This window comes from Artibeus jamaicensis, unplaced genomic scaffold (assembly GCF_021234435.1).
Source record: "Artibeus jamaicensis isolate MK-2021 breed Jamaican fruit bat unplaced genomic scaffold, CSHL_Jam_final contig_233, whole genome shotgun sequence".
Classification (NCBI taxonomy): Eukaryota; Metazoa; Chordata; class Mammalia; order Chiroptera; family Phyllostomidae; genus Artibeus; species Artibeus jamaicensis.
In genome coordinates this window covers 5,458,402-5,482,145 of record NW_026521486.1, presented here as the reverse complement: position 1 = coordinate 5,482,145, position 23,744 = coordinate 5,458,402, and the positions used below count along the sequence as shown (strand labels likewise).

Here is a 23,744-nt window from a genome sequence, read left to right as displayed (position 1 = left end):
CTTTCCTCTTCCTCACATACCATGCCTCGTTTAGTTTCCTGTTCTTGCCTTAGCGAAACTCCTCCTATCTGCACACCTTTGATTCACCCTTACCTTCCTGACTCCTCTTGCCTATCTAAACTGCGCCTTCCCTCAAAGGTCCAGCTCTAATCTTACCTCTCCTGTGAAGTTTTCCTGACCTCATTTATCTCCTTGTATCTCCAAAAAGAATATAAATCTCCTTAGCCTCAGAATCATCCCTCTACTTCCCAGAAATCCTGCAGATTACCTACCAGAGTGTTAAGTATATAATCAATAATAAATACTTGCTAATTAAAAAAGAAGTCTCACAATAGCCATGCATATTATCTACCCTTGACCACCCATGCCGACAGTAAAGCCATTACATAGAATGACAACTATCTTTTTGTCTATATTTGTATGAAGTACTAATGTAGTTGTTTCCAATTTTCCAGAAAGTTACAAAGCTGCCACAAATGATCCAACTGCACAATTCTTCCCTCCTCAGGCCCAGAGCCTGCTCAGCTTATCATTCCATACTGGCAAACAACTGTGTAACTTTTCCTCATCTGTGACACAAAGATAAAAATAAGCAGAGGTAGTCATATTCTAAACATCTGCTGGTTCACACCTTCTCCTAATAGGGAGATTATTGTTTGGACACCAAATATCTATTCTAACACTTACGGGGCAAATACCTTGTTTGTATCAATAAAGTGCTTTTGTAAATAGAATATAGTGACAATAAAAATAAGAATTTGAAAGAGAGATTTGCCAAAGAAAATCCCTATGATGATCTACTCTTAGTATAATCCAGAACTGGTAAAAAGCCAAGTTCTTCTCACAGTCCATAGAGATTTGCCTTGGCCTACGGCTATTTCCCCTAAATGGGAGATTCCAAACTCCTAAAACTCTCTCCAGTTAGCTTCTCTTTCTCATCCAAGTGGTCAAAGCTGTCTTACAACAACATACCACACAACTGAAAAGCTAAGTTTCTCAGCCTGAATTTTTGTTTATACCTGGTAGAAGCTACAGCTTTCTCCCAGAGGGACTTCAAAATGCCTAAGCTTATCTCTAGAAAACTCTTCAAATACTTTCAGTAACCTAATGGCAACAGCTTTGCTACTAAAAAATTTCCCAATATCTTCCTGTTTTGGAAGGCCCTGCTAAAATCCCCCTCCCCATCAAGGGGAATTTGAGTAAAAACACTGCCAGCTTCAAGTTCCCTTAGGCAAATTTCCAGCCCCAGTGCAAGGCCATGAGGTTAAACATTTCTCAATGACGCAGGCTCCCTCAGAGGGAGGAACAAGGGGGGGAAATCAAGATTTACTCTTCCCAGTGCAGTAAATCAAGAGACAGCAGCCAACTCCTAAAAAATAAAACACAAGTGAAGTTTAACTATATATTGTTTGCTTTGCTAAGGCCCCCAGTAGGAGCACAGAACCAGGATGAGAGCTGTGGGATGGGAGAAAAAATGATTACAGAAACAGCAATTCAGCCAAATCGATAGCTAAATCTCTAGAGAATCTAGAATACTAATACACGTATGTTTCCAGCCAATGAATAATTTATAACTAGAGCAACTAGAGCGTAGGGACTGAATTGGTGGCTGTGGGGTAAGAAAATGGAGTCACACATGAAGCAAATCATTACTAAGGTTTAAAATGTGTATAAGGTAGAAGACTGGGAACACTCAAGAAATGTATGCTTAGTCAACTTCTTGGGGAAAGAGTATACAGCCAATGATCACAGAGAAGGCAAACTCATCTGAGGGACTGGTAGGGCTCTTAGACCTTTAGCCAACTGCTTTTAAGATAAAAAAATGAAATAAAATGAGAACTGTTCCCTTAGAACTGATTTTTAGATCACAGAACTTTAGAGTTAGAAAAGACCTATCACTTACAAGAAAATTCCTATGTTGAAAATATCGCTATATTTATATAATGCTTTAAATAAAAAGTGGTATACACCTGCTATGCACCAGGAACTGGGGAGACCGAACACACTGCTCCTGCACTGAAAGACCTTACTTCTAATGATGAGACCTGCTAGAAACAATAACGTAAGTAAGTAAGTGCTCCGGTGGTTTGTACCAAGTATGGGGAAAGCACAGAAGGAGCACCTAAGTATGTCTGGAATCAGACAACATGCATTTCAGGAGAGGCAGCCCCTGCTGGGACTTGAAAGATGAGTAGAAGTCAGCGGGCTGACAGAAGGAGAGACCAATGGTCAAAGCAGGGTAAAGATTATATGAATAGAAACAGAAAATTAAAAGAGCACAGAATGTTCTGGAAAATAAAAGCAGTTCAGCACTGCTGGAGACTGAAGGTGGAAGTAGTAGGAGATAACCAATAATTAGAAACCAAACAGACAAATTAATAGTTTAAATTTTACCCCATAAGAAATTGAAAAATTCTGAGAAGAAAAAGTTGTTAGAATTATTAGAAAAAGTATCTGGGCAGCTATATGAAGAACAGATTAGAAGGGCCAGGTTATAGGCAGGGAGATCAATGAGAGGCTGCTGAAACCACAGTGAGAAATGAGCAGAGCCTGATCTAGGGCAGTGAGACAGAAGTCTAAACAGAAGTAGACTCTACAGAACTCAAGATACCAAGTAAATGTGTGGAAAAGAGAAATTATGAATGACTCCTTGGCCCTGGCAGGATAGCTCAGTTGGTTAGAAGGTCGTTCAGATACGTCTAGTACCCTGTGGGTTTGATCCCCATCAGGGAACACACAAGAATCAACCAATGAATGCATAAATAAGTACAACAATAAATCAATGTTTCTCTCTCTCGATCAATTAAAAAGATTTAAATAAGAATAAGAATGGCTTCTAATTTTCTGGATGGGCAACTGGTACTGAGTTAGGGAATGCAGGGGCAGTCATGGAATGATACATCATTTTTAATATGTAAAAGGCTGAAGCGTATGTGAGTCATAGATTGCCCAGGTAAGAAAAATTCAGATTAGAAGATTCAGAACTTCCACCAAGATGGAGGCATAGGTGGATATGCCGTGCTTTCTCACACAACCAAGTTGAGAGACAACAAAATATTAGCAACAGAAAACACAGCCAGAACACAGAAAATTGAACTTTTCGGAAGTCTGATAACAACGAATTCTTCGGCCTGACCGGTAAGAGGGGCGAAACCAGCAGCTGGCGGAGCAGGGTTGCACAGGAAAACTTGGACAGACCGACTCAGGCATGGGGATCCCAGGCGTGGGGTTGCAACAGGTGGACCCAGTGAGCGACCCAGTGAGTGACCGGCAGACCCAGCCAGGGGGCAGGGCATCCGGTTGACTGTGGCGGTGCATTCATGTGCAGACAGACCAGCAAGGGAGTGAGCAGTGAGACGACAGGACCGAGCAGGCCCCAGAGGCGAGAGGCAGCAGAGGGGACCGCCATTTCCCCACTCTGACCCCGCCCCCACATACAGTGTCACAAACCAGTGCCCTGAGCGGCCCTACCCTGGTGAACACTTAAGGCTCTGTTCCTCATAGGTAACAGGTGTGAACAGAGCAAAACATTATGGCTCAAGAAGAACTCAAAGCCCCAGAGCCCATAACTCTAAGTGATGAAGAAATAGCAAAACTTTCAGATGCACAGTTCAAAACACTGGTCATCAGGATGCTCACAGAACTGGTTGATTTTAGTCACAAATTAGAGGAATATATGAAGGCTAAACTAATTGAAATGAAGGGAACTACACAGGAAACCAATAGTGATGGAAAGGAAACTGGGACTCAAATCAAGGGAGTGAACCAAAAGGAAGGAAAAAATGACCAAACAGGAAAATATGAAGAAACAAGAATTCAAAAAAATGAGGAGAGACTTAGGAACCTCCAGGACATCTTTAAACGCTCCAACAGCCGAATTATAGGGGTACCAGAAGGGGGAAAGGAACAGCCACCAGTGGAAAACTTATTTGAACAAATAATAAAGGAGAATTTCCCCAATCTGGCAAAGGAAATAGACTTCCAGGAAATCCAGGAAGCTCAGAGAGTCCCAAAGAATTTCGACCCAAGAAGAAACACACTAAGGCACATCATAATTACATTAGCCAAAATGAAGGAGAGAATCCTAGAAGCAGCAAGAGGGAAGGGGACAGTCACCTACAAAGGAGTTCCCATCAGACTGTCAGCGGATTTCTCAAAAGAGACCTTACAGGCAAGAAGGGGCTGGAAAGAAGTATTCCAAGTCATGAAATCCAAAGACCTACAACCAAGACTGATCTATCCAGCAAAACTTTCATTTAGAATGGAAGGGCAGATAAAGTGCTTCTCAGATAAGATCAAATTCAAGGAGTTCATCATCACCAAGCCCTTATTATATGAAATGTTAAAGGGACTTATCTAAGAAAAAGAAGATAAAAAAGATGAACAGTGAAAGGACAGCAAACTCACAGTTATTAACAACCACGCCTAAAACAAAAGCGAACTAAAAGGACAGCTAGATCAGGAGCGGAAACATAGAAATGAAGATCTCATGGAGGGTTAGCAACAGGGGAGTTGGAGGAGGAGAAGGGGGGATAAGGTACAGAAAATAAGTAGCATAGACGGTAGGTAGAAAATAGATAAGGGGAGAACAAGAATAGTATGGGAAATATAGAATCTAAAGAACTTGAGACATATGGTCATAAACTAAAGGGGGGGAATGGTGGGGGTGGAGGGGTGGAGGGGAATGAAGGGGGAGAATAGAACAACTGTAATGGCATAATCAATAAAATTTTTAAAAAAAAAAAAAGATGATTCAGAACTCAGGATACAGACCCAGACATCCTAGAGATACAGATACAGACATCCCGAGAATTGATACCTGAAGCTACAAGTAGGGATGACAGTGCTGGGGGAAATGTACAGAGTGAGAAAAAAAGGGTCGAGTACTAACCCTGGGAAATGCTTAGATTTAAAGGCAGGAAGAACACAAGACTGCAAAGGGACTGTATAGTGGACAGGGAGATAGAAGTCAAGCTGGAGAAAGAAGGGTGTCACAGTTCAACTGCCCATGATCTGAATCTTTCTTATTTGGAGGAAATTCCATGGTAGGGGGAAGACAGACACCTCTTCCTACTACAGAAGCTGAATTGAACCGGTAGTCTCTCAGCACCCTGGCATCAAGCTCACAAAGATAACCTAAGTCTAGCCAGTAAGTCCTCCCATCTACAACTTCAAAAACCAGGGGAATCACACAAACTCAGAAAATATAATCAGAAGTTATTCATGGCACTGTCCCATGTGTCTGTCTACTGGTGGTAACAGCAACAAGAATATGCTGGAGACCAGGCCAGCAGCAGTGGCAAGAAGGTTCAATGAGCAGTGCCAGTGAAAGAGTCCTCAGCAAACCACTTCGGTGACATGGGCATCACCATGTTTTACTTTGCTCAGTTTTGCTCAGTTTCTGCCCTTTACTATCCAGCCTTCCAATTAAGGCTATGCACTATCCAATAGTCTTCAAAAAAATTATTTTGTGCCAAGGTTAACCAAGTTTACACAAAGAACCCCAAGTAATATAGAATGAGAAGAGAGCATCAAATGGGGTCAAAGAGTAAAGAAAAATCAAGTAAACAGAGGTCTAAAATGGGCCCACTATATAGTGGGACTAGGTGGTCAGTGGTGATCTGGGTAAACCTGTTCACCTGTGTTATCTCATGCCATCCTTATGACACCTTCTAAGGAAGATAACACAGGTACTACATCTTTATTTTTAAAAATGATTTAATGAAAAAATTGAGGCTACAAGAGAGTAAGAGGACTGCTTAAGGTCATACAGTTCTTTTTTCTATCAAGGTTGCCCTTAAGAAAGTTATTTTATAGATGCCCATTAAAGGAAATGTTAAAGCATCTATACTAATGTTGGCATCTATACTAATTCAGATGCCAAATGTTAACTAATACAGATGATGACCACATATGGTTCCCAATATTGGAGTTTTCAATGTGGGCAACACAAAGAGAATCCTAACGAAAACACTGGGATCCCTGTAGACAACACCACCCAGAAACATATCTCAAGGAACAAGAGGCTCCTTGTCATTCACCATTCCCATGGCTCCTTCACTGGTCATTACTTAAAGAATACATCATCAACTACAAGACTCAAGTGAAATAATAAGGAATCTTCTATCCCTAACCATGAGAACCACTGTGGGAATGAGAGGTTGAGAGCTATCAAACGAAGATGATTATTTCTCAACTTCATTCCTTTGGGATATGTCACAGCCAGGAAGGGAGAAATTGAAAAAAAGCAGCTTTCACAAGCTGCCAAATCCATGTCCTAGTCCCAAGGGATAATTAACCAATGGGGTTTTGTGGAGTTGATGTCATGTTGGCAGAGGCTAACGTTTTGTGGTTGAACATGCAGCCTCTTGATATTTAGCTACAAGGCTAAAAAGGATGACATCCTGAAAAGCCAAGAAACTCATACCCATAACCCTACCACTCAACTATTTGAATCTTAAAAGCAATTTGTAAACTTTAACTGATCCAATTTGATCTGAATAGTTTACAAGAGCATATGTTAAACTACAAGTTTTCTAAATCTTATTTTATGTAACTTTTGTTAGAAAAAGAAAATGCTAAACACTTCCAAAGAACAAAGACAATTTTAAAAGCTTAAACAAAAGAAAGAAACTAGAAGAAAGGGATATTATTCCAAGGAGTAAAGTCTGTTGGTAGCACTTTAATCCCACTACCAGCACACCAAGTTTAAAGCTGGCTGACGTCCTTATGAAAACAATTTTTGGAACTGAGTACACCAAGTCAAGAGCTTTCGGAAGCACCACATATCTCACAAAAAATTGTCTACCTCCACCTTAAAAGTACTCTGAGAGGCAGTGGGTAAGAAATCAGCATGAAGGGATAAGTATTCAGATACTAAACTCTTGATTTGGGCTTAAGTTATTAAATTTCAAAATGAATGCTTGCCATTTTAATCAAAATTGTTAAGTCCTCTGACTTAAACATGCCACGATGATCTTCCAAAGCCTGAGAGAAAAATAAGTACAGTAAAAAGAATTAAAAATTAACCTCTAATCAATTACTGAAACATACAGTGCTCCCCAATACCTGTTAGTGCCCTATGTGAAACAAGGAAAACTTTTGGTTCAATCCTGAGCAGCACAGTATCTACTGATATGGATACAAATACTCTGTAGGTTTATATATCTTGGCCATTTCGCAAAAAGTGAGGATAACCTTTCTCAAAATGAATGAAAGAGAAGGAAACATGATATCAAAAAACGTGACCTCTACATCTTATAAAGAAACTAAAGAGTCATCCTTAGCAAGACGGTTTATACTTGCTCTGTGAGAGATAGTTTGGTTGGGGGGCATAAATACCTAATGTTTCAGGAGTAGCTTTCTTCTTCCCAATCTTTCCAATATTTCACATTCACTGCATTCATTCATTAACATACATTCATTTAGCACATACTGTATATCAATCTAGATGCTGGACATAAAATGGTAAAACAAAATTAACAGTAACAGATACAATATCCACCTTCACAGAGTTTATAATCTAGTAAGGGAAATACACATTAAACAATAAAAAAACCCATAAATAAACTATAATCTCAAAGTATAGGTGCATGAAGAAAAAGAGAATGAGAAAGAATGAAAACCACTGGAGGGGAGAGGCATTCTCTGAGATCTGAAGGGTAAATAGTAATGAGACAGGTAGGAAATTGGAAGGAAAAAAGAAAGGTGGATGGAACCTAGAAAACAAAAGGGCAAAGAACAGGAAGTGAAGCTGAAGAGGTACAGGCAGAAACAGAAAAAGTGAAACCATGCACACTGGGAAACTAGCCTGCTAGTGCAAGAGTACAAATATCCACTTTAGGACTAAATATTATCTGAATCCTTATTTTAAACTATCTGAACTAGAATATGATCCCTATGAAGGTGGGGACCACATGTTCTTCTAGATTCTCAAACATCTTTCATATAACATTTAGCAAATTCTACAATTATATCAAAAATATTTTCTTTATATTTATCAAGACTTTTCTAAAAATTTCATATTAACCACCTTAGTTGGAAATAAATATAAATTTGGCTAACAGGGAGTCGGTTGGCCAAAGCCTGACCCCAAGGACCACCAGGATAAAGCTAATGGTAGATTATCTGCAAACATCTCATGGACTGACTTAGCAGATATAAAGCTCAGCTGTTAAGAAGTCCCTGCAAGTGCTGTATTACAGAGCTCAGAAGAAAAAGGGTAAGGAGGCCAAGGACCTTTTTTTCTTACCAGAGTCAGCAAGGACCTTCACATGGAAAGTGTTCCTACTCTAAACACACATGGGTTCACAGAAACTGTTTGCTACATCAGAAAAAATCTCTAATGCACGTTTATGGCACGACACTCAGGAAGTTTAGGTTAGTTTCAAATATATGGCACTGATTTTGGCCATAAGTGCAGAGTCAGAAATCTTATCATACTGTAATTCAAAACAGTATCCTTTCTAATACTTTGAACAGGTATAAGAGTCACTGTTAAAAACAGGGAAGCTTCTAGGCAAAGGTTAGGGCTCATGGGAAGACTTTCTAAATAAGTTAAATGAAGGGGGGAAGGTCATCTCTAGGCAGAGAGGAAATCTAGTACAAAAGAATTTAATATAGGTATTCAAGAGGAGGAAAAGGTTATAGGTTTTTTTGGTTGTTTTTCTAAACTATTATGTCATTGTGTTCTGAAGGAAAAATAAGGCAGGGAGGGAAGAAAGCAAATAGACAGGTAGACTATATGTTAAGAGAACAGAACAGAAGAACCTGGACAAATTGCATAGCCTGTCAAGAGCTACTACATAATTACTTGGGGATAAAGGATTTCAAATTCACATAGAAAGTAATATAATATAGTGGTAAAGAGCATGGATTCTGAAGCCAGACTACCAGGGCACAATTTTAGCTCTACCACTTACCAGGTGTGTGTCATTGGACACATTGCTTATCTATTCTGGATCCTCAATTTCATCATTTATAAAATGGGGTAAGAGCATCCGTCTCACATCACTGTTATAAAGAGTAAAAGAACTAATACATGTTAAGAAGTCTGGAATTCTGTCTGGCACATGGTAATTCTATTTAAGTGTTAGCTATTATTTTATTTTAAATACATTTTTATATTTTTGCTAAATTCTTACAAAATCCACTTAGAATTCCATAATCTAGAAATGTCTCTCATGTTTGGAGTTTGTTTAGGTTTTTAAATTCTTTTTGCATTTTCCTATTTGGTTTCTGCTACTTTTTAATGGTTTGTTTTTAAAATATAAGGCTGTCCTAGCTATGCTTAAGGGGAATAATAAAATATTTGCCCACCTGTGGGCATATTTTGAATGGGAAATACTCAAACCCTGGCTTTAGGCATATTCAGGCCCCCAAAACGAGTAAGGGCAGGAGAAGAAAACCTCAGGGAGAAAGCTCAGGAGCCACCTACAGAGCTGGTCTTTCTGATTTAAGGATTTATCTTTCAGAACTGTTCTCAAAGTTTGGAGCGTTTTGTGTAATTATAGCCCATTTCCTGGCAAGATACCAGGGTTGAGACACAGAGCTGAAGTATGTAGGAAAGAAGTTCACACACTTGGGGGGGGGGGTGGTGTTTTAAAGATTTTATTTTTTAGACAGAGGGAATGTGAGGGGGGAGAAAGAATGGGAGAAAAACATCAGTGTGGGGTTGCCTCTCACTCGCCCCCAACTGGGGACCTGGCCTGAAACCCTGGCATAAGCCCTGACTGGGAATCCAAACAGTGACCCTTTGCTTCACAGGCCAGCGCTCAATCCACTGAACCACACCAGCCAGGGCTTGTTTTGTTGTTTTTAAGCATACCTAGCAGCGCTACCTCCTTTTCATCTTTTGCTTACTTCCTTCAAGAGTCACTTTAAAACTACAATTTCCTAGGGCTCGATACTCCATAGTGGAGGTGAAAGGCAATCAAACTGACTTTTTACAGCCAATGAAACATTTTTCTGTTTTATATAAAAGGAAAAATAACAGTAAAAGCCAATAGAAAGTTCAACAAACTTAAAAATATTTAGAACAATTACACCCACTCGCAGATTTTGAAAAAGCACAGTGACAGAATTATGCTAGTTCAAAAGCATAACACTGTCTGACTAAAATTATCAATCTTATTTCACTTTGTAAACTGACTAGAAGGAAAAGGGAGATAGAAATTAGCAACAGAAGTCAGAATTCCTAAGCTAATATTTGAAACAGTTGTTAGCCAATATTAATAAAAAGAGATTTAACCTAAGGGTCACTTTATGCTTACAAGAACTAGAGATAACTTTTCTAAGTTTGAAAAATCAATTTTATTGAAGTTTAATTTTGATAAAATAAACTTTACTCATTTAAGGCCCACAGTTCAATGTGTTCTGACAATTGCGTATATCTGTCATAACCACTTTGACAGCTAAAGATATATAATCTTTTCATCCCCTAAGGTTCTCTTATGCCCCTTTGTAGTTCTCTCTCTACTTCTGGACCCAGGTAACAACTGATCTGCTTGCTGTTTTAATTTTTATTTGTTTAATTATATTGTATTGACTATGCTATTACAGTTGTCCTGATTTTCCCCCTTTGCTCCCCTCCACCCAGCACCCCCTACTCCCTCAGGCACTACCCCCACCATTGTTCATGTCCATGGTATAAGTTCTTTGGCTAGTCCATTTCCTATGCTGTACTTTACATCCCCATGGCTATTCTGTAACTACCTATTTGTACTTCTTAATTCCCTCACCTCTTCACCCATTCCCTCATAACCCCCTCCCATCTGGCAACCATCAAAATACTCTCTGTATCCACGATTCTGTCTCTGTTCATCTTGTTTGCTTGGTTTGTTTTTTAGACTCAACTGTTGATAGATATGTATTTTTTGTCATTTTATTGTCCATACTGTTGATAGTGTTCTTAAATAAGTCCCTTTAACACTTCATATAATAATGGTTTGGTGAGGATGAACTCCTTTCATTTTTTCTTGTCTGGGAAGCTATTTTCTTTGCCCTTTGATTCTAAATGACAGCTTTGCTGGACAGAGTAATCTTGGCTGTAGGTCCCTGCTTTTCATGACTTTGAATATTACTTGCTAGTCCCTTCTAGCCTGCAAAGTTTCTTTTGAGAAACCAGCTGAAAGTCTTATGGGGACTCCCCTGTAGATATCTAACTTCCTTTCTCTTGCTGCTTTTAAGATTCTCTCTTTATCTTTAACCTTTGGCATTTTAATTATGATGTGTCTTGGAGTGGGCCTCTTCACATCCATTTTTGTGAAACTCTGTGCTTCCTGGACTTGCATGTCCATTTCCTTCACCAAATTAGAAATTTTTTTTCATTATCTTTTTCAAATAGATTTCCAACGTTTTGCTCTTTGTCTTCTCCTGCTGGCACCCCTATGGTGTGAATTTTGGACCTCTTGAAGCTATCCCAGAGGCTGCTTATACTATATCTTCCTGTTTTGAAATCTTTTCTCTTCTTGTTTTTCCAATTGGTTGTTTTTTTGCTTATGTTCCAAATCATGATTTGATTCTCAACTTCATCCACTGTACTGTTGTTTCCCTGTAAATTGTTCATTTCAATTAGTGTATCCTTCATTTCTCACTGGATCTATTTTATGTTGCTGAGGTCCTCACTAAGTTCCTTGAGATCCCTACAACCAGTGTTTTTAACTCTGCATCTGATAGATTGCTAATCTCAATTTTGCTTAATTGTTTTTTGGGGAGTTTTGATCTTTTCTTTCATTTGGACCACGTTTCTTTGTCTCCTTGTTTTGGTAGCCTCCCTGTGTTTGTTTCTATGTATTAGGTAGAGCTGCTTTGACTCAAGGTCTTGATAGCATAGCCTAATATAGTAAGTGTCCTGTAGGGTCCAGTGGCACAGCCTTCCCTATCACCCAAGGTGGGAACTTGAGGTATGCCCTTCACGTGGGCTGAGTACACCCTCCTCTTGTATTTGAGCCTTGACTGCTTTTGGCAGATCACCGCAAGGTTTGGCTATGACCTCTTACCACCGATCTCTGCCCTCCACAGAGGATTAGCTGTGCAGCGGCAGGATGGTAGTGATCTGACATAGTCTGTAGCTATCCACTGGGTGATCTGGCCCTGGGTTTTCCTGGGTGGTGATGGCCAAGGTCAGTCCCCACTTGTGTTTTGCCCAGGGCCACCCTGCCTGAGGTATAAAGCAATCTGAGATGGCTGCTACTTATGTTGGGCCTGGAGATTCCCAGGCTAAGCCAAGCTGTGAATCTAGGCTGGCTACTGCTAGTGACAGGTGTGGGGCTCACAGAAGCCAACTGCTACTTGTGTGAGAATATTTGGGAAGTTGTGCAGCATGAGCCAAGACCAGCCATTCATATGGAAAAGCAGCTGGATTAGTCCTGTAAGTTGTACAGCCAAGTCTCCAGTGATCTCCAAGGCAGTCAAACAGTGTTAGGCCATGTCAATAGAGTCTCAGATATGGCACCAGCTTGCCAGCGATGTGGCTTTGTGGGGGGCAGATTTAGAAAGGAGAACATGGCTTCTGCTCACCTTGATGTCAAATACTTCAGTTTCTCCCTGGGTACCACTGGTGCCTTTAAAGCTGCTACCCCAGTGCCAGGGCTCAGAGAGAGTGAGTCTGAATAGGTGAGTCCATGTAGGTGGGTCCATGGGTGGGTTCTTTAAGAGGAACTGCTTGGGGCTCCAGAAGTTTCTTCCACCACCTCAATCCCCACTGGTTTTTGCAGACAGAAGTTGTGGTGACTTGTCTTCCTGGGTCTGGAATTCTAGGCTGGGGGGCCTGGTGTGGGGCTGGAGCTCCTCACTCCCAAGATATCCCTGCAAAATTTTTATCCACCAAACATGGGTGAGGGACCAGCCCATCCCACATCTGTGCCCCTTCTACCAGTCTGGATGGATGTGGCTTTAATTTTATAGTTGTTAGACTTCCACTCAATTTCTGATGGTTCTAAGTGACAGCTGTTCTATATTTAAGTTGTAATTTTGATGTGGTTGTGTCTGCCTGCACTGCCATCTTGACTAGAAGTCTTCATAAAATTTTTAAAATTAAGATATAATTCACATGCCATTCAACTCAGCCTTTCAAAATATATAATTCAGTAGATTTTAGTACACTCTCAATGTTGTGCAACCATTACCATTATCTAATTCCAGAAATTTTTCATTACCTCCAAAAGAAACACATTCATTGGCAGTTACCCCCCATTCATGATCCCATCCTGTCATCAGGCCATGGCAACCACTAATCTATTTTATGTCTCTATGAATTTGCCTGTTCTGGACATTTCATATAAATGGAATCATGTAATACATGGCCTTTTTTTGACTATCATCATTCACATGACATAATGTTTTCCAGGTTCACTCATTTTACAGAATATGCAGGTACCTCATTCCTTGTTATAGCTGAATAATATTTCATTGTAAGGACAAACCACATTTTTAAAAAAGATTTTATTTATTTATATTTAGAGAGAGGGGAAGGGAGGAAGAAAAAGAGGAAGGGGAACATCGACATGTGAAAGAAACATCGTTTGGCTGCCCCTTCACATGCCCCAAATGGGGACTGAGCCCAAAACCCTGACTGGTTTTGTGACCTGACTGGGAATTGAACAGGCGACCTTTTGCTTTGTGGGACAACACTCAACCAACTGAGCCATGCTGGTCAGGGCCATACCACATTTTGTTTGTCTGTTCATCAGCTGACAGTCACGTGGGTTGTTTCTACTTCTGGCTAATGCTGCCATAAACATTTGTGTACAAGACTCTATGTGGACAAATGTTTTCAGTGTTCTTGAGTATATATATACCTTGGAGTAAAACTGCTTAGCCATATGGTAACTCTATGTTTAACTTTCTAAACACTGCCAAAGCACCTTCATTTTTAAATTAAACTTATTATTTGAGATACTTTTGGATTCACATACAGTTGTAAGAAATAATACAGTGAGATCCCATCCTGTGTATTCTTTACCAGTGCCCCCCAAATGTTTACATCTTATAAAACCATAGTGCAACATTACAACCAGAATATTGACATTTATATAGTCAAGATATAGAACACTTCCATCACTATAAGGATCCCTCATGTTGACCTTTTACAACCACATCTACCTTAGTCACTGACAACCATCAATCTGTTCTCCATACATAAAATTTTTATCATTTTAAGAACATTATATAAATGGAATCATACGGTATGTCACCTTTTGGGATTGGTTTTTTCACTCAGCGTAACTTTCTAGAGACTCACCCAGGGTATTTTATGTGTCAACAGTTTAGTCCTTGAAAAATTTTTTAATTGCTGAGTAGTAGTATTCTACAGGCTGCATTTTATTTTTTTGTTTTATTTATTTTATTATTTATTTTTAGAGAGAGAGGGGAAGGGAAGGACAAAGAGAGGGAGAGAAACTCAATGTGTGCTTGCCTCTTACATACCCCATACTAAAAACCTGGTCTGCAACCCAGGCATGTGCCCCGACCAGGAATCGAACCAGCAACCGTTTGGTTTGTAGGCCCATGCTCAATCCACTGAGCTACACCAGCCAGGGCAACAGGCTGCATTTTAAAAAACATTATACAAATGGTATAATTCAATGTGTACCGACTTGAGTCTGGCTCCTTACATTCAGCATTATGTTGTTGAAATTCATCCATTTAAAAAAATGAATCAGTAGTTTGTTTATTTTTATTGCTATTTTCTACTTTATGAGGTATCACAATATAGCCATTCACCTGTTGAGACATCTAGGTTTTTCCAGTGTGGAGTCATTAAAAATAAAGCTCTCTTATGAAACTTCATGTACAAATGTGAATATATGTCTCCACTTCTCTTAGGTAAAGATCTAGGACTAGGACTGCTGGGCTATATGGGAAGTATGTTTAACTTTAAAAAAAAAAAAAGTCACATTGTTTTCCAAAGGGATTATGCCATTTTACATTCCACCAGCAGTACATAAATTCCCATTGCTCCATATTCTTGCCAACACACTAGGTATTGTCAGTCTTCTTAATTTTAACTATTCTAGTGGGCGTGTAGTGGTATCTCACTATGGTTTTAATTTAAATTTCCCTAATGTCTGATGATGTTGAACGTCTTTTGTGTTATCTTGTTATTGAGAGTTTTTCTGGGGGAGTTGATGTCTTTAATAATTAAAAAAAATTTTCAATTACAGTTGACATACATTGTTAGTTTTATATATCAGGTGTACACCCCAGTGATTACACACTATATAACTTACTAAGTGACCATCCTGATATATCTCACACCCATCTAACACCTTACATAGTTACTAGAATATTACTGACTATATTACCTATGCTGTACTTTATATCCCCATAACTATTTTGTAACAACCAATTTGTACTTCTGAATTCCTTCACCTCTTTCAGTCATCCCTACAACCACCCTCCCGTATGGCAACTGTCAAAATGTTCTCTATATCTAGGAGCCTGTTTCTACTCTGCCTCTTTGTTTTGTTTTTTAAATTCAATTGTTGATATATACGTATTTATAGCCATTTTATCATTCATATTTTTTTTATCTTTTCTTCTTCTTCTTAAAGAAGACCCCTTAACATTTGACATAGTACTGGTTTGGTGGTGATGAAACCCTTTAGTTTTACTTTGTCTGGGTAATTATCTATCCTTCAGTTCTAAATGATAGCTTTGCTGGTTAATCTTGGTTGTAGGTCCTTGCTTTTCATCACTTAAATATTTCTTGCCACTCCCTTCTGGCTTGCAAAGTTTCTATTGAGAAATCAGGTGACATTCTTATGGGAGCTCCCTGTAGATAACTAACTTCCTTTCTCTTGCTGCTTTTAAGATTTTCTCTTTAGCTCTGGCTAGAGTGGCTCAGTGGATTGAGCTCCAGCCTGCGAACCAAAGGGTCACAGATTCTATTCTCAGTCAAGGCACATGCCTGGGTTGTAGACCAGGTCCCCATTGGGGGGAGAGTGAGAAGCAACCACACACTGATGTTTCTCTCCCTCTCTTCTCCTCTGTCTAAAAATAATAAATAAATAAATAAAATATTTTTAAAAACTTCTTTCTTTGCCTTTAACCTTTGCATTTTAATTATGATATGCCTTGGTGTGGGCCTCTTTGGGTTCATCTTGTTTGAGACTTTCTGTGCTTCCTGGCCTTGTGTGTCCATTTCTTTCACCAAATTAGAGAAGTTTTCTGTCATTTTTTCAAATAGGTTTTCAATTTCTTTTTCTCTCTCGCTTCTCCTTCCAGCACCACCATGATGCAAATGTTGCTACATCTGAAATTGTCCCAGAGGATCCTTACACTAGCCTCATTTTTAAAAATTCTTTTTTCTTTTGATGTTCTCACTAGGATTTTATGCTTCCTTATACAGTCGTATCTCAGTATTTGTCAGCTTTAGAACTTGTCAAACCTGGTACTTGTCACATTTTGATGAGAAAAAATGTTTCAGCACTCAGCACTTGTTCATCACTCATCATACTTGCTAGAACCTGTACGAGTGATGATGCCACCCACAAGAGAAAACACTTCATCCATCGTCTCTTACTTGCCACTTGTTGTAACAAATTAATGATGAGTACCAAGGTACCACTATATTCCAAATCACTGATTTGACTCTGGGCTTCATCTACTCTACTACTGATTCCCTGTAAATTATTCTTCATTTCAGTTAGTGTACCCCTCATTTCTGACTGGTCATTTTTTATACTATTGAAGGTTTCACTAAGTTCATTGAGCAACCTTATAACCAGTATTTTGAACTCTGCATCTAGTACCTTGGTTATCTCTAATTTGTTTAGTTCTTTCTCTGGAGTTTTGATCTGTTCTTTCATTTGGGCCATGTTTCTTTGTTTCCTCATTTTGGCAGCCTCCCTGTGTTTGTTATGATGTATTAGTTAGTGCCACTACATCTCCCAGGCTTTATAGAGTCGCCTAATGTAGTAAGTGTTCCGTAGAGTCCAATAACACAACCTCAAGCTGAGCACCCAAGGTGGATAAGCCTTGTGGGCTATGTACACCCTCCTCTTGTTTGCTGCTGGCACATCAATAGAAGGGATTTATCCCCAGGCCAATCACCTGCAAGGACTGGCTGAGACCATCAACCATGGTGGAGGATCGGCTGTGCAGGGGCCCATGCCACAGAGCACTACTTTCTTTGATGGGGCTCGGGTGCCCACTGAGTCTGCCACTTGAGTGTGTTGCTTATGGAGGTGGTTGGGTGGTGGTGCTTCAAAATGCTCCAAAGCTAGCTCTGGGCCCTCCCAATGGCTGCTACTTGTGCTGGGATTGAAGGTACCCAGACAAGGCCAAGCTGAGAACCAAAGCTGGCTGCTGCTACTGCCAGCCTGAGATTACTTATCAAGAGGTACACGGGGGACTTCCGCCAAGATGGAGGCATAGGTGGAGACGCCATGCTTTCTCACACAACCAAGTTGAGAGACAACAAAATATTAGCAACAGAAAACACAGCCGGAACACAGAAAATTGAACTTTTCGGAAGTCTGATAATAACGAATTCTTCAGCCTGACCAGTAAGAGGGGCGAAAACCAGCAGCTGGAGGAGCAGGATTGCACAGGAAAACTCAGACAGACTCGGCCGAGCAGATCCCAGGTGTGGGGTTGCAAAGGGCTGACCCAGTGAGCAACCTAGTGAGTGCAACCCAGTGAGTGACCGGCAGATCTGGCGAGGGCACAGGGCGGCGCGTTGACTGTGCTGGCGCATTCCTGCACAGATAGACCGGTGAGGGAGTGGGTCCCAGCTATGGGGAGGCAGCAGGGACGACTGCCATTTCCCAGCTCTGACCCCGCCCCCACACACAGCGTTGCAACCCAGCGACCTGAGCGACCCTACCCTGGTGAACACCTCAGGCTTCGCTCCTCACCCAGCGGTGGGAAGCAAGAGAAGGGGACGCCATTTCCCCACTCTGACCCCGCCACCACATACAGTGTCACAACCCAGCGACCCCGCCCTGGAGGCCCCGCCCCGCCCCGCCCCTAAGGCTCCGTTCCTCATACTTAATAGGCCCAAACAGACCAAAAATGTCTCAAGAAGATCTCAAAGCCCCAGAGCCCATAAATCTAAGTGATGAAGAAATAGCAAAACTTTCAGATGCACAGTTCAAAACACTGGTCATCAGGATGCTCACAGAACTGGTTGATTTTAGTCACAAATTAGAGGAACATATGAAGGCTAAACTAATTGAAATGAATGGAAATGCAAAGGAAACCAATAGTAATGGAAAGGAAACTGGGACTCAAATCAAAGGAGTGGACCAGAAGGAGGATAAAAATGACCAACCAGAAAAGAATGAAGAAACAAGAATTCAAAAAAATGAGGAGAGACTTAGGAACCTCCAGGACACCTTTAAACGCTCCAACAGCCGAATTATAGGGGTACCAGAAGGGGGAAAGGAACAGCCACCAGTGGAAAACTTATTTGAACAAATAATAAAGGAGAATTTCCCCAATCTGGCAAAGGAAATAGACTTCCAGGAAATCCAGGAAGCTCAGAGAGTCCCAAAGAATTTCGACCCAAGAAGAAACACACTAAGGCGCATCATCATTACATTAGCCAAAATTAAAATGAAGGAGAGAATCCTAGAAGCAGCAAGAGAGAAGGGGACAGTCACCTACAAAGGAGTTCCCATCAGACTGTCAGCTGATTTCTCGAAAGAGACCTTACAGGCAAGAAGGGGCTGGAAAGAGGTTTTCCAAGTCATGAAATCCAAAGACCTACATCCAAGATTGCTCTATCCAGCAAAGCTTTCATTTAGAATGGAAGGGCAGATAAAGTGCTTCTCAGATAAGATCAAATTCAAGGAGTTCATCATCACCAAGCCCTTATTAAATGAAATGTTAAAGGGACTTATCTAACAAAAAGATAAAACAGATGAACAGTGAAAGGACAGCAAACTCACAGTTATTAACAACCACGCCTAAAACAAAAGTGAACTAAAAGGACAGCTAGATCAGGAACAGAACCATAGAAATGAAGATCTCATGGAGGGTTAGCAACAGGGGAGTGGGAGAAGGAGAAGGGGGGAGAAGGTACAGAAAATAAGTAGCATAGACGGTAGGTAGAAAATAGATAGGGGGGAGGACAAGAATAGTATGGGAAATATAGAATCCAAAGAACTTGAAACACATAGTCAGAAACTAAAGGGGGGAAATGGTAGGGGTGGGGGGTGCAGGGTGGAGGGGAATGAAGGGGGGAATAGAACAACTGTAATGGCATAATCAGTAAAATAAAAATTTAAAAAAAAAGAGGTACATGGGTACACTGAGAACAGATGCTGCTTGTTTGAAGGATTTTAGGAAAGTCCAAAACATAAGGCAAGAGAGGCCATTTGTATGGAAAAGCCACTGGAAATTACTTGGATGGGCCCAACTTGTGGGGTGCGGTGATGCCTCTTGGAATCACCAGGGTGGGGCAAAGGATGTAGGCCAGGTTGATGGAGTCTCAGATAGGGTGTCCTCCTGCCAGTTTTATAGGGGGAGGGCTCAGAAAAGAACCAATAGCCTTTGCTAGCAATTCTGTCTGGGGGAAAGCGCCCTGCCGTAGCTCTCACCTTGATGCCAGAAAATTCAGTTCCTCCCCATATGTCTCTGGTGTCTTTCAAACTACTGCCCTAGCACTGTGAGTGAGCCCAAGTAAGTCCATGTTGGGTCCTTTAAGGGAAACTGCCTGGGACTCCAGAAGCTCTCCAGATCCCTTGGCCTCAATTCCCACTGGTTTTTACAGCCTGAAGTGGGGTTGACTCCATTCATTCCTCAGCGGGGCCTCTGCAGCCAAGATCTCCCTCCCAATTTTTGTCTGCCACATGTGGGTGCAAGACAAAGCATTCCATGTGCCTACCCCCACTACCAGTGTCAATGTGGCTTCTTCTTTAATTCCCTAGTTGCAGGACTACCAATCAGCCAGATTTCAGGTGGTTCTGAATGATGGTTGTTCTGTCATTTAGTTGTAATTCTGATATGCTTGTGGGAGTAGGTGAGTACTATGTTTACTATGCTGCCATCTTGATCGGAAGTCTTGGTTCATGTCTTAGGTTTCAGTTTTAAGAGTTCTTTATACATTATAGATACAACACCTTTGTCAGATACATTTACTGTACATATTCTTCCCCAGCTTGTCTTTTCATTTTCAACAATGCACAAAGAGGAAACAATGTCTTGTTTTTTTTAATATGGAAAGCTTAACATCTTTGCATGTCATCCTTGCACTGGGGCCATGCTAATCTTCCCTGTATTGAGGAAACAATATCTTTAAACTTCATGAAGTCCAATGTAAGAATTTTTCATTTATAGTTCATGCACTTTGTGTACTTTAGCTTTAACACTTAGGTCTATAGACCATTTCAAAGTAACTTTTGTGTATGGCATGAGGTAAAGCTCAGTGGGGTTTTTGTTTTGTTCGTTTTGGGAGTTTGGGAGGACAAAGCCAGTTCTTCCAGAATTCTTTATTGAAAAGGTTTCCTTTCCTGGTTTATCAGCTTTTTTAAAACAAAGAAAAATAAAACACTACTTCTAAATACTCAAAACTACTGCCATTTCAGCAGAACAGAAAATTTCCACATGTTCCCCATGCCCCTGTACCTTTCCACCTCAGAGAGAACAGGCCTGAGCAGCAAACCCCAATGGTTCAGAGAAGAAGCAATTTAACTTCTAGACAAGTAAATGTCTATTTCTGAAGCCATTACTTGAATTCACACAGAAAGGAAAGAAGAGAGTAAGCCTCCACCACTTTCCCAAGATGTCCTGAGGTGTGAATATGTAGCATTCTCATGCAAAATTGTTCTGTATGGTTTCAACCAGCATCAACAGAAGCAACTAACAATATGGCCTTCAGCAATAAGTTACACAGAGGAGTAACTTAGGAGGTGCAAAGAGCAGTACTTTGAAAATCAGGACACGGAGAGTCCAAGCTACGTAATCTTGGTTAGTCACTTAACATCCTTAGTCCCCAGTTTGTTCATCTGTAAAATGAAGGTTTTTGTGTCAGGTCATTTCTCAAGATCCCTTTCCAACTAAACATTTTAGAATGCCAGAAGAAGACTATTTGTTCTTTCTTCCAAAAGTCAAGAAAAATGACCCCAAAAAGGTGTCAAATTGTGAACATTTGTCAAATGGTGAATACTGTACTAAGAACAATTTTTCTTTTGTTTTTATTTTATCCAATGTGTCCATACTAATTAGACATCATATAATCTTTCCAACCATTGTAGGCCTATCTCCTATTTTTATCATTTTGAACAGTGTTTACTGCCCAGGGAATATAAGAAGTAGCCTTTATTTCACCTGTTCACTTCAAAAAAAAAAGGTGATTAAAAAATATCTTTTGGAACAATACTTCTCAACTTTAATATGCACCTGAGGATCATGTTAAAATGAAGATTCTGGCTGCACATCTAAAGTGGAGCCTGAGACTGTGCATAACAAGCTCACAGGTGTTACAGATGTTGCTGGTCCTTGGAACACACTATGAGTAACAAAGTTTTAGAAGACTAAGGTCACAGTATCTGTTTGGATAGCCTAATTAATGTTAAAGCTGTAAGTTTTCAATGCTCTACCCAACCAAATATTTTATAAATTAGTTTTATAGCTTCAATTTGAGGAATATAATCTAATCAATTCTCAAGACAACATACAATTCAAAAAGTCAAGGTAAATTTAACTAATACTTTATACTCTTTCAGAGTTCTAGGTCCTATTTATAAGGCAGACATGAGGCAATATGGGTTATGGCTTTTTGATAAAGAGTACATGGGTTAACTATGTATGGTGTCAAATGTGTATTGAGATTTAGTATGTTATATAATGTCTCGTCACTAGGGTATACACCTGAAACTAATATATTATGTCAACAATAATTGAAAATTTTTTAATTAAAAAATTGTTTAAAGAGTAGATGGGTTGTTATGAAAATTTCCACATCTACCCTAAAAATCAAAGAATAAAGTATATTATGGAAATTTACATTCAAATAATTAAAAAATATATATACTAACACCACTATTTTATGCCTAAGAGAACTCAAACTATTCTAACATGTCAGAAAAAAAAACTGTGTGTTTTCCGTTTACAAAAACATCTGAAAAGTTCAGCAAATTGGAGTACATTAGTGTACAGAGGAAGGCTCTACAGCCCTGGCTGGTGTTGCTCAGTGGATTGAGCACCAGCCTGCAACCAAAGGGTCACCAGTTTGATTCCCAGTCAGGGCACATGCCTGGGTTGTGAGCCAGGTGCCCAATAGGGGGCACTCAAGAGGCAACCACACAGATGTTTCTCTCCCTCTCTTCCTCCTTTCCTTCCCCTCTCAAAAAATAAATAAATAAAATCTTTAAAAAAATTTTTAAAGGGGGGGGAAGGCTCTGCATCTCTGCCAAGAACATGGCCTAATACAAACACTGCAAAGATAAATTTCAATAAATCTTACAAAATAGAAACAAAACCAAAAAGTGTAAAGGGGATTTATACAAACTACACTGGTCAGAACGAACAGCTTAATGGGATGAAGTGCCTCTTTATCATGCACTGTTTGGTCAGTGGAGTGCTTTGACTACAGAGATCCCAAGTGAACAGTTCTAGCTTCTAAACCAAAACACTATGTTTTCAGCCATTTCTCTCTTTTAACTGTAGCTATGGTACATACACACACACGAACACACACACACACACTCCTCCCTCCCTCTCTCTCTCCCCTCCCATTTAATATGGGTTTTATTTGAATACAACAGAAATGAATGCTTATAATAGAAAATCAGAAAGAAATCAGTAAAACTCAAAGAAAAAAATCCTTTATGAAATCCCACTTACCCAGAAACAGCTATTAACATTTTGATGTAGGACCTTATAGCCATTATTTTAGGATTAAATGGATAAATGATAAATATTTCCCAGATATTTAAATAATCTTATGACTACATTAGTATCAAAGCATCTGAATGTACAATCAGGTATTTAACCAATCTCCTACTGTTAAAATCTAGGTTGTTTCACTCTGGTTGGTATGGCTCAGTTGGTTAGAGTGTGGTCCTATAAACCAAATGTCATGGGTTTGATTCCTGGTCAGGGCACATGCCTGGGTTGCGGGTTCTGTCTCTGGTCAAGGCATGTACAAAAGGCAGATGGTCACTGTTTCTCTCTCACACGGATATTTCTCACCCTCTCTCTCCCCCTCCCTCCCTCCTCTCTCTAAAATCGATAAAGCATATCCTCAGGTAAAAAGTTAAATAAGTAAAAATTTTCCTACTATAAAGAATACATGTACTGCTAGAGTACACATATTTGTATATATATAAAATTCTACATATTTTAAAATAATTAACTTAGAAAAAATTCCCAGAAATATTTCAAGGTTAATTTTTTTTTTAATTTTTATGAGTTGCCAAATATCAAGAGAGTTGTGACAAGTTGTCAGACTATCCGGGAAGATTGAAAAATAAATAAAATGGCCCTGGCTAGTGTGGCTCAGTGGATTAAATGCCAGCCTATGAACCACAGGGTCACTGGTTCGATCCCCAATCAGGACACATGCTGGGTTCCAGGCCAGTCCCTAGTAGGGGGCATGTGAGTGGCAACAACACATTGATATTTCTCTCCCTCTCTCTCCCTTCCCCTCTCTCTAAAATTAATAAGCATGTCCTCAGATGAGGAAAAAGATAAATAAGAGATTTACTATTGCTTTTAAAAAACAGCAATAACCCCACTACATGTTAACAAATATTTTTATGAAAAATATTATCTTCAAAAATTAAAAAGCAATA

General features: G+C 39.9%; 1 protein-coding gene and 1 non-coding gene across 4 annotated transcripts in view; both read right to left on the bottom strand.

Annotated features, from left to right (window-relative positions):
• The window catches only part of MRTFA (myocardin related transcription factor A), a 145,079-nt gene that overhangs the window by 78,207 nt on the left and 43,128 nt on the right, over nt 1-23,744 (bottom strand). The window lies entirely within an intron of this gene.
• On the bottom strand, nt 20,160-20,261 carry LOC119060626 (U6 spliceosomal RNA). The gene has a single exon (XR_005084624.2). It is a non-coding gene; the product is annotated as a U6 spliceosomal RNA (small nuclear RNA).